We start from the raw sequence: 15050 nt of genomic DNA on the forward strand, positions 1-15050 counted from the left end.
TTGATCCATGAATTATCAAAATTTATTTTGGCTCAACTTCGTCCTATTGTCCCTAGCATTGTCTCAGCTACTAAATCGGATAGCACATTTTCAACATTTATATTCATATTCTAAAATAAATATAAATATAGATGGACTGGCACACGTTCAAGGCTAAGGAAAAAGTTATACATCTGCTGTTGTTTCATTATACCTATGTATTCTTAACGAACAAATAGCGTTAGAAGCAACTGTAATTGCTCCTAAAAGAACATTTAGTCGGATATATATATAAACGATACTGTTATAAGGTAACATTAAAAATAACTATTTGGAATTATTAATGGCCACTGAAAGGATCAAGATGCCCAAGAGAGGGTGAATTGGGCTAATTCTAAATTTTCTTGCAATAAATAAATCCTACGGTTAGCCCAATTAACCTCTTGTGCCTAGAAAAGTGTTTCTATTAATCTAACGCACAAAGAACTTGCAACCTATGTTCTAAACTTACTCTAACATGGAAATTCTATGAATGTAAAAACAAGTATTGAATTGCTCAAAGTAAATGCTCAAAGTAAATAGGGAGAGAGAAACGCGGCGATGTTTTGCCGAGGTATCAGAGAGTCGCCACTCCCCACTAGTCCTCGTTGGAGTACCCGTGCAAGGGTGTAGCTCCCCCTTGATCCGCGCAAGGATCAAGTGCTCTCTACAGGTTGATTCTTCGACACTCTGTCGCGGTGAATCACCCAAAACCGCTCACAACTTGAGTTGGGTCACCCACAAGCTCCGTCGGGTGATCACCAAGCTCTCAATCACCACCAAGCCATCTAGGTGATGACGATCACCAAGAGTAACAAGCACGAACTCTCACTTGACCACGCGAAGCCTAATGAGAACGGTGGATGCACACTTTGCTACTCTTGATTCACTAATGAGGCTACTCTCTTGGATTCTCAAATCTCAATCACCTCACTAGGACCTTGCTCTTCTTGGCACTCACAAACGTGTTTCTCAGCTGTTGGAATGAGCAAAAGTAACTCTACACACGAGTGGAGCTTCTATTTATAAGGCAGCCTAAAAAATGAACCGTTATGTGCCTCTGCGGGGTGACCGGACGCTCTGGTCATGTTGACCGGACGCTCCGGTCAGTTCAACCCGCACACCAGTGATTAAGTGTTGACCGGACGCATGCAGGGTCCGATCACTACTGACCGGACGCGTCCGGTCGCATTAAACCCTCACTGGAACCTTACTGTACTCGATCGGACCCTGGATCCTCAGGGTCCGGTTAGTATTGACCGGACGCGTCTGGTCGCCGATTCACTCTTCTGGAACCTTACTGGAGTCGACCGGACGCTGCCTCTCAGCGTCCGGTTACTTGACCACTCAGCGTCCTGTCGCACCGAACGCAATCTCCTTGATCAAATGAATTGACCAGACTCTGCGGCTAGCGTCCGGTCACACCAGAGCCAGCGTCCGGTCAGTATTTGACCCTCCATTCACTTCTAACTCTCGATCATATGTGAATGAAGTTTGCTCCAAAGGATCATAGGGCTGTTGTGGAGCTACCTAGTGCTAGTTTAACAAGTGTGCACCACACCTAACTCACTAGACTCATTTAGGTCAAGCTACCCGTCCATACCCCCCTTAATAGTATGGCCAAAGGAAAAATAAAGTCCTAAACTACTCTAAGTGTCTCTCCAACTCCAATCGACACTTAGGGCCTGTTTGGCATGGCTCCACTCCAGAACTCTAGTAAATTCAGCAAAAAATCCAGCCAAACACCCCAGCTCCAAAACTCCATAGAGTTGCCAACTCCATGGAGCTATAGTGCAAATGAGGATGGAGTTTTGGAGCACCTCTTTTGCTGCTCTAGAACTCTCTCTTTGGAACCTCCTCATGGAGTTGGTGCGTAATTACCCACCAATGCCACTCGTTACATAAAAAACGGTTCGATTCTATTTTTCTGAGCCCCCGCGCCCATGGCCTCCGCGAGTTGCCACCGCGGCAGCTACCCATCTACAGCCTCCTCTTCCATCCGAGAGAGCATGGACGGCGGCGCCATGTCCCTTTGCTGCGGCGGCCGCGAACTGCCGGTGCAGCTCCGCGTCGGCCTCGCGGGCCGGGTAGGCCGCCGCGGCGGCTCTAGCACCCTGGGAGAGCACGAGCCCGTCGGCCTGGAGGACGCCGTCCACGCCACGTCGCTCATCGCTGGGGCGCCACCGCCTGACTCCGTGACGTGGTTCCTAGCGGCGCGCTCGGTGCGGGAGCTGCGGGAGATTGTGGGCCTGCTGGAGGGACACGGCCGCGACGCCCTGAGGCTGCTCTAGGAGCAGGTCTCGGGGCTGGCTGCCGCAGTGGAGCTAGCGCGTCACCTGATCGACATGGCGGCCGCGGATTTCAAGGACAACGTCGCGGCTTCTGCCGCCGGGGTCATGTGCTTCTGATCGTTGGAATTGTTTCCTGGTTTTTCGTCCTGTAGATCAATCAATTAGGAGAAAACATATGTACTTCCATGTTTTTGCTGCTCAAGCAGAGTTTATCAATGATATTGTATGTGTATGATTATGCCTTTACTGAATAACGAAGAAATTTTGCTTGTTTAACACTTGCTTCGTTCTGATCGTCCAACAGAGCCTGATGCATGCAGCAGCAGGTTTGTGCAAAACTCCCACTGCGTGTGCAATGGTAGCCGTGCTGATAAGAAAGCAAATAATGAGTTTTACAGCATCCAACACACGCTAGCAAATCGAGCGATGTGCTGCAAATCGAGCGATGAGTTTTACAGCATCCAACACACGCTTCATGAAATTCTTCATCCAGTGCACTTCCGAAGAAATATTAAACAAAACAGGAGCTTTGGGGTGAAACAAAATAGGAGCTTGCTTTGTTGATTCGCTCATATTTGTGCTTGCTAGGTCGCCGTTGGTATTAGGAGAAGGTGAACTTGTCGAAAGAAATGAACTTGTGGGACGAAAAGAGGAGAATAAGAGGATGACAGGTGGGACCATGAGTTGGGGGCAAGAATGACAATTCACCTTCAAACTCCTCTTTTCTGGAGCTGGGGACATCCTCCCAGCCAAACATCTCAATCAGACAGCTCCAACTCCACCTAGAGCTGGCTCCACCTAGAGTTCTGGAGTGGAGCAGCTCCACCCGGAGTTAGAGCCATGCCAAACAGGCCCTTAGAACTAGTTATCCTTAACCTTGTCGTCCATCCTTTGAAAACCAAAATGATTTCCATCGTAGGGGCATGACCACCTTGATTGCCCAATTGATCTCCATTACCATGACCTAACTTAATTGCCTCTACAAAACACACGTTAGTCATAGTAATCTTGTATTGTCATTAATCACCGAAACCCAACAAGGGGCCTAGATGCTTTCAATCTCCCCCTTTTTGGTGATTGATGACAATACCACCTCGAGTATGTGAAAGAGTGAGGTTTTTGACATGCTTGGTTCATATAATCTTTTGTCAATAAGAACAAAATAGTTAGGCAAGCTTATATGACCCAAGCCAACATGAGGTACTCAAAAGATATGAAATAAGCATGAGTACAAGTGGTGAAGCTCATTTGCATCGGAGTAAAGCGCGGAAGCAAAAGCAAATGAGCATAACACAAGTGATATGACATATAAATGAATTCAAAGTAGAGAGCACACATGTCATAAATCACAATCACGTAGATATCACTATCACATAGATATAATAATATGCATGAAGGTAAACACATGAATGCATAAAAGTAATAGTGTATCACACAAATAAGACTCCAAATGTATATAATAGACTAATAGCTAACTAGGATCTCCCTAAGAGTCGCTCCCCCTGAGTCAACATACTCGAACCCTCTCCCCCTTTGGCATCAAACACCAAAACCTAAGGGTCGATCGGTGGGGCTGCAGCGGACGAGCCGGGCGCTGAGGTACGAGGGGCAAGCTGGAACTGGGTGCCATCATCATCTGACCCTGAGCTCTATACTGACTGACCCTCTATGGCTGGAAGCATCTCTAAAGCGGTCTGGGTCTAAGCTAGGGCAGGTGCTGCCTATGATGCTACTGATATATCTATCATAGGATCAGAAGATGCGATAGAAGAAGGAAGCCTCTGAGTAGTCATAGCAACATGAGCTGCTATTGAAGGACCTAGGGCATACATATGTAGTGGTGTAGGCATCCCTGTCAACTCGCTAAAAGATGCTCCAAGACTCCTGGAAACTGACGTGTCAGGCACAAATAGTGAGGGTGACTGATCCGATGTGAAGCCTGTCTGATATGGTGTGAACTACGGGGCTACCAACGGCGAGGATAACCACTAGGACACCTATACTATGGGAGAAGAAAATGGAGCTAGAGGCTATCCCTAACTCTAAAGCCCACTAGGCTGTACTGCTAGAGTCATCATAGTGGTAGTAGGCTGACCAATCTGGGGCAAAAGTTGTGGCTATGGGGCCCTAATGGCTGTCACTACATACTGCATGAATCCCAAAAGCTATTGCTGCATGAGTAACTGCTGTTGATGCATCTACTACTACTGCTGGAGGACCTGCTGCTATCACTGGAACTCGTCCTAATGAGCCTGAAACTATGCAAAGTTAGCAGCGGTCTCCTGAGCCTGTCTAGCCTAATCCTGCTGTATCTGCTCAAGGATAGCAATTAAAGCGGGGTCCGTCTGTGGGCCAGGTAGAGCTGAGCTAGAACTGCCGGCCTCTGCATCATGTCTGCATGGAGGCATCTGAGGAATAGGCAGATAGTCATCATCCGAACTATCACTAGACTCGCTCCTCTCCTCCTGAGCCTCAAGCTGCTCCTCCTCAGTAGCGGCTATGCATCTGATAATCTTGTCCTACTGAGCTACGGACTCTGGTACATCTGGACGATGGCGAAGCTGAGTGGGTGCCTGTGGTGTGCTATGCCTGATCCTCTATGCCATGTTATAAGCTAGAAACTCTATGGTGGCACCTCTGTACTCTACAACTATCTCTGGTGTCCTAACGTGCACAGCCTTGAGAATAATGTGATCCAATGTGCATATGGAAGATGCCTGTGACCCTTGAAGCCCTCAGCTATAGTATCCTCCATCTCTAATAGAAGGAGGTCCTAAATATCAAACACAGTCTGCTGCATCAGGGCGTTGAGGAGCCAAAGCTGGAGGCGAGTCAAGCCCTCTCGGTATCCCGTCCTGGGAAGTAGTGTCCTCCTAATGATAGCCTCTAGCACTCTAGCTGTAAGAGTAAGGTCACTGGGGTTTCTCCTCGACCCCTCACCAAAGGGCTCCTTGAAGCAATAGCGCATAAGATCTGTAGGGGGCACCAAACCACCATGAGGGCGCCTAGGAGGCTATTACTGTCCATAACATACCTCATGTAACCTGATAGGCTGCTCTTGTAACCTCAGTATCTCCCTGGCCCTCTGACTCATTATCCTGTAGTCTCTGCCTCTGAATGCAAAGTGAATATATCTATGGTGTGGGTCAATATAGAGAGAAGCATAAAACTGATGAACCCAGGATGGAACATATACTCTAGTCTGTCCAATCAAATCTGTTAGCCCCGACAGATATGCAAGGTAGGGGCGAATATGCTCTCTAGCTGCTGCGACTATAGCCTCAATGCTGCAAACCCACTGAGATCTAAAAACTACTCCACTATTCAGATATGCATTGTAGAAGTCTTCCTAGAGCGGTGTATAGAATCCCTCTGAAGCTCTCTCATCCCTCCTGGGTGGAAACCACACATCAAACTCCACAAAGCGAAGCTACTGAACCTGCTTGGCCGTGGCAGCCCTCAAGTCAAGGTGGGTCACTAGAGGTGGACCCTATGGACGAGGTGGTGGATGTGATCCCCTCCGCTGTGTCGGCGGCCTCGGTGACACTAGAACCCGGGTATGACCAGAGCGGTGTAGCAGTGACTGGGGTGCCTACTCGGTCTCCTCAGCCTCCTCGTCCTACTGACCCTTCGAAGTCTGCTGTGATGGCTGTCCCTCGTGTGTCTCCTGAGCTAGCTGAGGCTCTGCTGGTGGGGGCTGCTGCTATGACTCCCCCTAAGGCTGAGGATCCATAATGGGAAGATGTCGTCCTGCCATCATGACAGTCCTAGGTGGACTACCATGAAGACGCTCAATCTGCTCAAGTCTGCCATGCGCGTCTGGTAACAGATGATCTATAATGACAACTCTACTGCGGGCACCTCCTCTCTCAGCACGCTCTGTGGCCTCAGCAACTGCTGCTGCTCTGGCTATCTTTGCATCAGGCTACTTCCTCTTCTTGGATGCAGTCTTCTTTGTCGCCTTGCCTTTAAGACCTATAGGCAGGCGAGGCGGAGGCCTCCGATCATCATCTCCTAGACCACCACCAATATTCTTGGTGCGAGCCATCTGATCTGACTAGAACCACTGTCGCTGACAAGATCAACTGTCCACTGACACTTTCGAGGCTTGGCCTCGATCCGTACTCGTGAGCTTGGCTCCGAGTTGACTGTCAACTACCACTGACACCTCAATGACACCGACTCGCTGCATGATGGAATAGAAGGATATACAAGTAAATATAATATATCTAATAGATGCAAAACCCTATGAGAGCAAGCAATGTAGGTATGAAATTGAATTGACTGGCTTGCTACTTGATGAACCGGCGATCTGAAGAAAAGGAGAGAAGCTTCACGTGGGGGATCCACCAAATCTAGGTTAGGGTTGGTAGTGAGCAGTTAATCAATAGACCTAGATGCAATGGAGAACAATGCTTTGAAATCGATTTATGTTATGAGCGAGGCAATGTGGGTTAGGAGCTAGGTCAAGGGCAATGGCATTAGGTCAGACCCTTACCGACACTGGATGTGGACGGCAGAGAGGTGGCTCTAGACCACGGTGGCATAGGCCATGATGCTAGAGCTCGATGGCACTGGAATGAGGACACAACGGCGTGCTGGGTGGCGCAGAGCAGGCACGGTGATGCTGCGAGCACCGGCAGCGATTGCGGCGTGGGGAGCTACGGTGGTGGCACGGAAGGCGGCGATGGCACGGCGGTTTGGGAGTGCAGCTAGGCTAGGAGGCACATGAGAGAGGCAGTGGTGGAGCTGGGCAGCGCAGCGGCTAGGACTTGCGGTGGCTCGGGACGAGGGAGGCACGACGATTAGGGTAAACACGCGACAAGATTAGGTAAATAAGGGTCTCTCGACGTGACAGAGAAGGAAACAAGAAAGAAACCTGATGCCGCATGATATCTACTGACCGGACGCTCCGGTGGTAGCGACCGGACGCTGCCACTCAGCATCCTGTCGATTCCAGAGAGGTCTAATTCCTCTAGAATCGCGACCGGACGCGTCCGGTGGACACCATCCGGACGCAGCCAGAGTCCGATCAACTCAGCCTGATTCTTCTCCAAATGACTAGACGCTGAGACGTCTTCTGATCGAACGCTGAAAGACAGAGTCCGGTCACTCCTTCGCAGCGAGTTCACCTCCTGTGAACTGACCGGACGCTAGACTACAGAGTCCGGTGCAGCATCCGGTCACTCTTTTCTAGCAAATCTTTAAAGTTCCACCACGCTGCCTATTCTCAATCAAGTCCCAACTTGAATAAGATCCAAATAAACATCAATTGGGACTAATGTGAGTGACCTCTCTCAAACCCTCAAGTTTTTTAAAATATTTTGCCTTAGGCTATAATTCTTTTTATGAAAATAGGCAATAAAAGGGCAACTGGAACAAAACGACAAAACAACATTCATGCATATGCAATACTTGTAAGTAAATCTAGTTGCTTGTCAAGTTTGATCCAAGGTTAAGCTTCTTCACACGCTTTTCGATGGTTATCTTAACCATGTTAGACAAGCCCTATATGCATTACCAAAAAAATTAAACATATTGTATATTACAATAAATGCAAGGGACAACACAAGCTCATCTTTTAGTGAAGTTACTAAAATCAAGTACATTTAGTTCATTCCGCAATCTACAAAATGTAGCCTCATCTAGCAGTTTAGTGAAGATATCCGCTAATTGATCTTTGGTTCTTACACCTTCTAGTGATATATCATTTTTAGCAACATGGTCTCTTAGAAAGTGATGGTGGATATTTATGTGCTTGGTGCGAGAGTGTTGAACCAGATTATTTGCAAGTTTTACCGCACTTTCATTGCCACACAAAAGAGGTACCTTTTCTAGAACTACACCATAGTCTAGCAAAGTTTGTTTCATGTATAATATTTGTGCACAACAAGCACCCACGGCAATGTATTCCGCTTCGGTGGTGGACAAAGCCACACTATTTTGTTTCTTGAAGGACCAAGACACAAGTGATCTACCAAGCAAATGGCATTCTCTGGATGTGCTTTTTCTATCAACTTTGCAACCGGCATAATCCAAATCGGAATAGCCAACTAATTCAAATATAGCTCCTTTGGGATACCAAAGGTCAATGCTTGGTGTGTGCTTAAGATACCTAAGGATTCTTTTTACGACAATTAAATGTGTTTCCTTAGGATTAGCTTGAAATCTAGCACACATACACACACTAAACATGATGTTGAGCCTAAATGCGGTTAAATACAATAAGCTACCAATCATGGAACGGTAGAGAGTTTGATCAACCGGGTTACCTTCCTGATCTAAGTCGAGATGTCTATTGGTAGGCATTGGTGTCTTGATTGGTTTACATTCATCCATCTTGAATCTCTTGAGAAGATCTTTTATGTATTTCTCTTGAGAGATAAAGATGCCTTCTTTCATTTGCTTGACTTGAAAACCAAGAAAGAATGTAAGCTCACCAATCATTGACATCTCGAACTCCTTTGACATCAATTCACCAAATTCTTTGCATGAGTCTTCATTTGATGATCCAAAGATGATATCATCAACATATACTTGACAAATGAAGATATACCCATCAAGCTTCTTGGTGAATAGTGTGGTGTTGACCTTCCCAATGGTGAAGCCCTTCTCAATGAGGAAATCCCGAAGGCGCTCATACCAAGCTCTTGGGGCTTGCTTAAGCCCATATAGTGTCTTGGACAACCTATAAACATAATTAGGATATCTAGGGTCTTCAAACCTGGGAGGTTGATCAACATAGACTAGTTCATTAATAAAGCCATTTAAAAATACACTTTTCACATCCATTTGATATAGTTTCATTTCATGACGTGATGCATATACAAGTAGGATGTGGATGGCTTCTAATCTTGCAACCGGTGCAAAGGGCTCTCCAAAATCCAAACCTTCAACTTGGGAGAACCCCTTTGCAACTAGCCTTGCCTTGTTCCTCACAACAACACCTTGATCATCTTGCTTGTTTCGGAATACCCACTTTGTTCTAATGACTCTTGCACCTTTTGGTCGCTCAAAAAAACAGATGTGAAATGGATTCCCGGTCAGAACAGAAAAGACAAGTTGGGTCATTGACATCCCTTCTCTTCGTTAGATTGTCCCTTGTTAGTAATCTGTTATGCTATAGCAGCCATAAGAAAAATTGTATATATTTTAGAAATATATAATTATATAGCTCTATGGGTTTCTTTTCTCTTCTTCTTCCTCCTCCTTTCTCTTCTCGGCTGTCTGTAACCCGGCTAGGCAACCAAGCAGTTCAGCGTGGAAAAGAGTCCAGAAGGAAATCTTCTCGTCCAGCTCCAGATTTTAGAACACGACCACTATAATCTCTAAGGCCCCGTTTGTCTTGCTGAATCTTAGCTGAAATTGGCTAAAAATACTGTTCTTGCTGAAATGTTGTGCGAGAAAACACTGTTCTGGCTAAAAAAAGAAGCCGAACAAATCGGATATGGGGTAAGCCGAACGGAGCCTAAGACTGTCTCCAACAACCGCGACCCAAAATACAAGACTCATTCCTCCTTTAGGTAGCGCTATAGGCAAATGGTTCAATACATATTTTTTGTCTGCTCCAACAACAAGACCCAAAAGACAATTATTTCTATAAATAGGTTTTTGTGAGAGATGATACTCAGATTTGGGTTATGCCTCTCCTGACACCTGAAATAGTTCTTCATATAAATACTCTGTTGGAGGCTATATGTATTGTGTTGAAGACTTATTTTGAGTTTAAATTCCGCAATAGGTGTCAGTGTAGAAGACAGCTCAAGGCCCACCACAATAGGCTAGAGTGAAGCTTGAAATCGAGAGAGAAGGTTCGGGAGTCACTCCGCATGCTGCAGCAAGTGATGCCCATACCAGAAATTTTGGGACATGTCAGAAATTTTGGGAGCGGAGCAAGTAGTTGCTGCGGTGCCAACTTTGTAAAAATGTATATTTTATTTCTATCATCCAATCATGCTGCGATGTGTGTTCAGGCTTAGGGAGAAGAACAAATTGTGTCAGTGCTGGGCCCGGCAAGTAGTGCCATCACGCTGCAGCCCGAGAGAGTGACGCCTTCTTTTCAGGTATGGGACCCATTATTTTTGAGGCTGCACTCTCACACTGTGACTGTGGAAGGCCTAATAGCAAAGCCCCAACCCTCAATCGGGGCTTTTATATTTTTACCATTATTAAGATTGACATTCATCCGATTATCACTCTTAATTTGACACTTACAACTTTACCAGATGAGAGAACTTTAAGTTCTTAATTTACCACATTTGCGTACGTGGCACGCCACGCCAGCTCGACACGTTGACGCACAATCAGCATAGGCACGCGAAATGTCCTTGCTGCCCCTGACCTGCTCTTCTCTCTCCATCTCTGACAACCGGGTCCTGCAGCTCCCTCTCACTGCCAGGTGGACCCCACTCGTCAGCTTCGTCTTCCAGCTCCATCCCCGACAGCTGGGTCCTTGGTGGAGCAGCTGCTCCCCATGCGAGCTCCCAAGCGGCGGCGGAGCTCCTCGCGAGATCCTCCTCGGCGGCAGTAGCAACCACGGGCTCAACCTGGCGAGGCCGTGCCCAACGTAGCCCACCGTTGACCACCCGCTCACCACGGACACGTCGCAGTAGCTCTGCAGGAACATCTCCACCAGCACCTTGTGGTTCTGCGGCTAGTTTCCGGCTCCCGGTGGCTGCAGCACGCTGACATGCTTGCCGGTCACCGTGGCCTGCTCGTAGTACATGGACTTGAGCCTCTCGGCGTATTCCGGCTGCGCCAAGATGACGAGCACCGCCTTGGACGACGTCGCAGCCGCCTCGTGCTCACTTGACGCCACTTTGGGATCTACCTCGGGCAGGATCTTCTCCTGGCTCGTGCACGCCGTGATCTGGTTGAAGTACGCCTCCGTCGACACGAGGTTCCTGGCGAGGGTCATGATCTGAAGCCCAATCTTCTCATCGAACTTGGCCATGTAAGACATGTAGTACCCCTAGATCATCTTCCACACCTTGTTGGACGGGTGGAACAGGTACCTTCCGATGTGGTGGAACACCGTGTCCGTGGCCGGGAACATCCACCGGAGCTCGTCCTCGAACTGCGTCATGAGGAACAGCCCCGGCGCGAAGTAGAGGTCGGAGCGCAGCAGCAGCCAGTTCACCTTCCCCAGCACGGTCTGGTCGTCGTTGTAGAAAGCGCTGTTTGGGCAGCTGGTAGTTGTGCGCCAGGTGGAGGTACGCGTACGACGGCAGCGACTCGGTCCGCACGCCGACGAGGTCGTCATTGCTGATCTTCTTGGCGCCCAGCAGGCTCCCGTAGCTATGCTCGCTGCCACGGTGGAGCTGCGTGAGGTTGTGCACGGGGAAGCCTGGGGGCAGCTCCCAGGACGCGCCCGGGAAGGGCTCGCAGAAGAGGCCCGCCATGTCCTTGGCCATGTCGACGAGGAAGACGTGGCGGGTGAGCAGCGCGTAGAGGAAGGCGGACGCCATGGAGACCATGCAGTCGCTGAGGTGGTTGCCGGGTGTCCACACGAGGTAGCTGCACTCGGCGAGGCCCATATTGTTGTGGGCGGAGGCGAGCTGCCTCACGGACTTGTCGTACAAGGGCATGCCAGGCCCGCACCTGCGGTGGAGCGCCTCGTACTTGCGCAGCCGCGACACGAGGTACGGCGACGGCGAATGCGGCGACGCCTTGCGGTATAGCGAGGAGAGGTACCGGCTCAGGCAGGTGCTCTCGCTGACGTCCGGCGAGAGCAGGCCGCCGAGGAGGATGTCGCGGCGAATCCGAAGGCTCCGACGACGACAGCAAGACAAAGCTGACGAGTGGGGCCCACCTGGCAGTGAGAGGGAGCTGCAGGACCTGGTTGTCAGAGATGGAGAGAGAGGAGCAGGCCAGGGGCAGCAAGGACATTTCGCGTGCCTATGCTGACTGGACGTCAAAGTGTCGGGCTGGCGTGGCGTGCCACATGCGTAAATGTGGTAAATTAAGAACTCAAAGTTCTCTCATCTGGTAAAGTTGTAAGTGCCAAACTAAGAGTGATAATCGGATGAACGCCAATCTTAAAGTTTGAGCTCTCCAGGTGCCGGCCCGCACCACTTCCTATGCTAAGGAATTTTTGACAAAACACAGGTAATTTGCCTGGCTCCTGAAAATGGTCGGTCACGAAAGCTGCTATTTGTGCGCATCAGTTCTTCTTCCTCCCTCCCTCCACTTGTTTTGCTCACTCAACCACAACCACAGCAGCATACACAGTTAGCCGTTTCTTGCCCGTCATTGTGAACATCATTTCAATCATCTCCCTAGCTGAGCCCGCACCAATCAGCCTGCACCTCTCATCTTCTAAATTCAGCTCCCTCCAGATTTTCCTGACTTCCTTTCATTTCAGCAACACATGGCCGGCCGTCTTCACCAAACCTGCCACACACTCAGCTTCTTCTTGTGTCTAGTTGCATCCCCCTATGCTGTAACACTTTCCTCATGGCTAATGTGTTACGACTTAGCCTCCACAGGAAGTGTTTCACCTTGGGTGAGCAGTCCCGATTCCATAATTTTTTCCAGAAGTCAAATTCACCACCTTTATTTTTTTTTCTCGGAAACGCAAGAGAATTGCGTTACATTTTCATTAAGAGAAGAGAGTTTAAGTTAGAAAATAAAACCGGCCTTGCCGGGGTTACATTGGTGCTACATCTTAAAGCTGAACAACCAATAGGAGGCAGGAACTGGATCAACTCAGCCTATTGATCTGCTGGCTAGCGCTCCCAGTCCTCTTGCTCCCGCATCAATCCATCGATTTGCAAGAAGTCACTGATTCTGGTTTACGCGCCTCTGAAGCATCTGCGCTCTTTCAAAATTTGCCATGACTCCAGTGCAAACAAGGAGTCCATGCCCTTTTGTTGCTCGCCATTGCTTAAGGCTCGCAGACGACGCCACCAGCTTATCGTCGATGGTGCTCCTTGCGGCAGCTGCTTACCGATCGCTTGCAGGATGTAAAACCAAACTTCTCTGGTGAACGGGCACTTGGCGATGATATGATCAATTGATTCCGGCTCCTGATCACAGAGAAAACAGAACTCCCTCGCCTCTAGGCAGCAATTCACCACCGCTATTACCTGCTCCATTTGCTCTTCCTCTTTGTTTGTCTTCTGCTTTCAGCTGCTCTATGAGCTTTGTACGCCGACTTTACAGAGAAATGTCCTTTACTGTCATAGTGCCAGCCGACCACATATTCCATTTCAGCGTGCACTAGTATTGCTCTAATGATCTGAATATCCTCCTCCCAAAAAGTTTGGTTCAGTAGCTGAACATCCCACTGTCCCGTTGTCGGGTCTATCAACTCTTCCACTGTGGTCAGAAGGTTTCGGTCACTCCAAATATTGATTTGCTGCCCATTCCCAATTCTCCAGATTATGCCATGTTTCCAAGTTTCCACTTCTAGGATTATGCTCCTCCATGTATACGAGCACCCTTCCTTCGCTTTTGCCTTTTAAAGAAAGTTTCATAGATATCTATTTATAAAAATAGTTTTCAAAAAGGCCTAAAATACAAAATTGTCATTGCTTTCCGGTGCACTTACGAGAGAGTGTGTTTTGGAGATCGATAATGCTGTGGATGGAGCGCCCGTTTTGTCCAGACGCGTGTTGGTGGGCCCTGACGCCCGAACAGCTCAACAGGCAACATTGTCATCCGCAAAATTGCCACTCTCACATTATTATCGAATCGTTGTTGTTTTCCCATCCATTCTCGAACCAACTCTCCGCCCCCGCATCGCCGCGGCCGCAATGCAGCGACGTTCTGCACTGCGCCCGAGCACCGCCATCTGCTTTCCTGTCTCCCCACCGTCACTCACCACTCGCCGCCGAGTTCTTTCGAGCCGATACGGCGTGGTCCACGATGACTGCTCCGGCGCGGCGTTCTTCACGATGCCCGGCCGCTTGCCTGTCGCCATCCACCCTTTCCACTGCACCCGAGCGCCGCTTGATGGCTACCGCAGTTCCCCACCAAGTAGACCATGGCTGTCAGCGCTGCCATGTTTTGTTTCAGGTGTGTTTCAAAAGTTGTTTTCAAGTGTTTCATCTGTATGTTGCAATGGCTATATACGTATGTTGTAAGTATATGTTTCAAGTGTTTTAGTTGTTTCAAGCGTATGCTTCACGCGTTTCATCTATATGTTTCATGTGTTTAATCTTAATGTTGCAAAAAGATTTGATGTTGCATATGTTGCAAGGGCTCACATATGTGTTCAAGTGTATGCTTCACATGTGTTCATCTGTTTTAGACGTATGTTGCAAATTATGTTCCAAATGTTTCAGTGTTTCTGGCACATGTTTAATGTGTTTCATCTAGTTGTTGCAATGACTATATAAGTATGTTTCAATAGTATACTGTATTTGTTGTAATAATCGGAAGGATGTTGCAGAGGAGACGAGACATTAGGACGGGGAAGGGGCGCGGCCAAGACAGAGCGCGGTGGAGGACGGGGGTGTGGTAGGGATGGCACCACGGCAAGGGGAGAAGCGCGGCGCGACGGGAAAGGAGCGTGGCGTGGCAAGGGAAGGAGCGCAGCGGGCTTGATGCCAGGGGCGCAACTAGGATGGGGATCTAGGCCCCGTTCGCTGGTCTGAAACTTGGCTGAAACTGGCTGAAAACATTGTTCCGGTTGAATTGTTGTGAGAGAAAAACATTGTTCCGACTGAAAAAAAAGCCGAATAAGCCGAATATGGGGTAAGCCGAGCAGGGCTCTAGTCGCGGATTATCAAGTGCGAT

The 15050-nt window shown here is 48.5% G+C and overlaps 1 pseudogene; it reads right to left on the bottom strand.

Annotated features, from left to right (window-relative positions):
• Positions 1–2350: 2350 nt before the first annotated feature.
• LOC136530729 (probable fucosyltransferase 7) lies at positions 2351–13518 on the bottom strand (annotated as a pseudogene).
• Positions 13519–15050: the final 1532 nt, after the last annotated feature.

The sequence above is a fragment of the Miscanthus floridulus genome, unplaced genomic scaffold (genome assembly GCF_019320115.1).
Source record: "Miscanthus floridulus cultivar M001 unplaced genomic scaffold, ASM1932011v1 fs_187_2, whole genome shotgun sequence".
Classification (NCBI taxonomy): Eukaryota; Viridiplantae; Streptophyta; class Magnoliopsida; order Poales; family Poaceae; genus Miscanthus; species Miscanthus floridulus.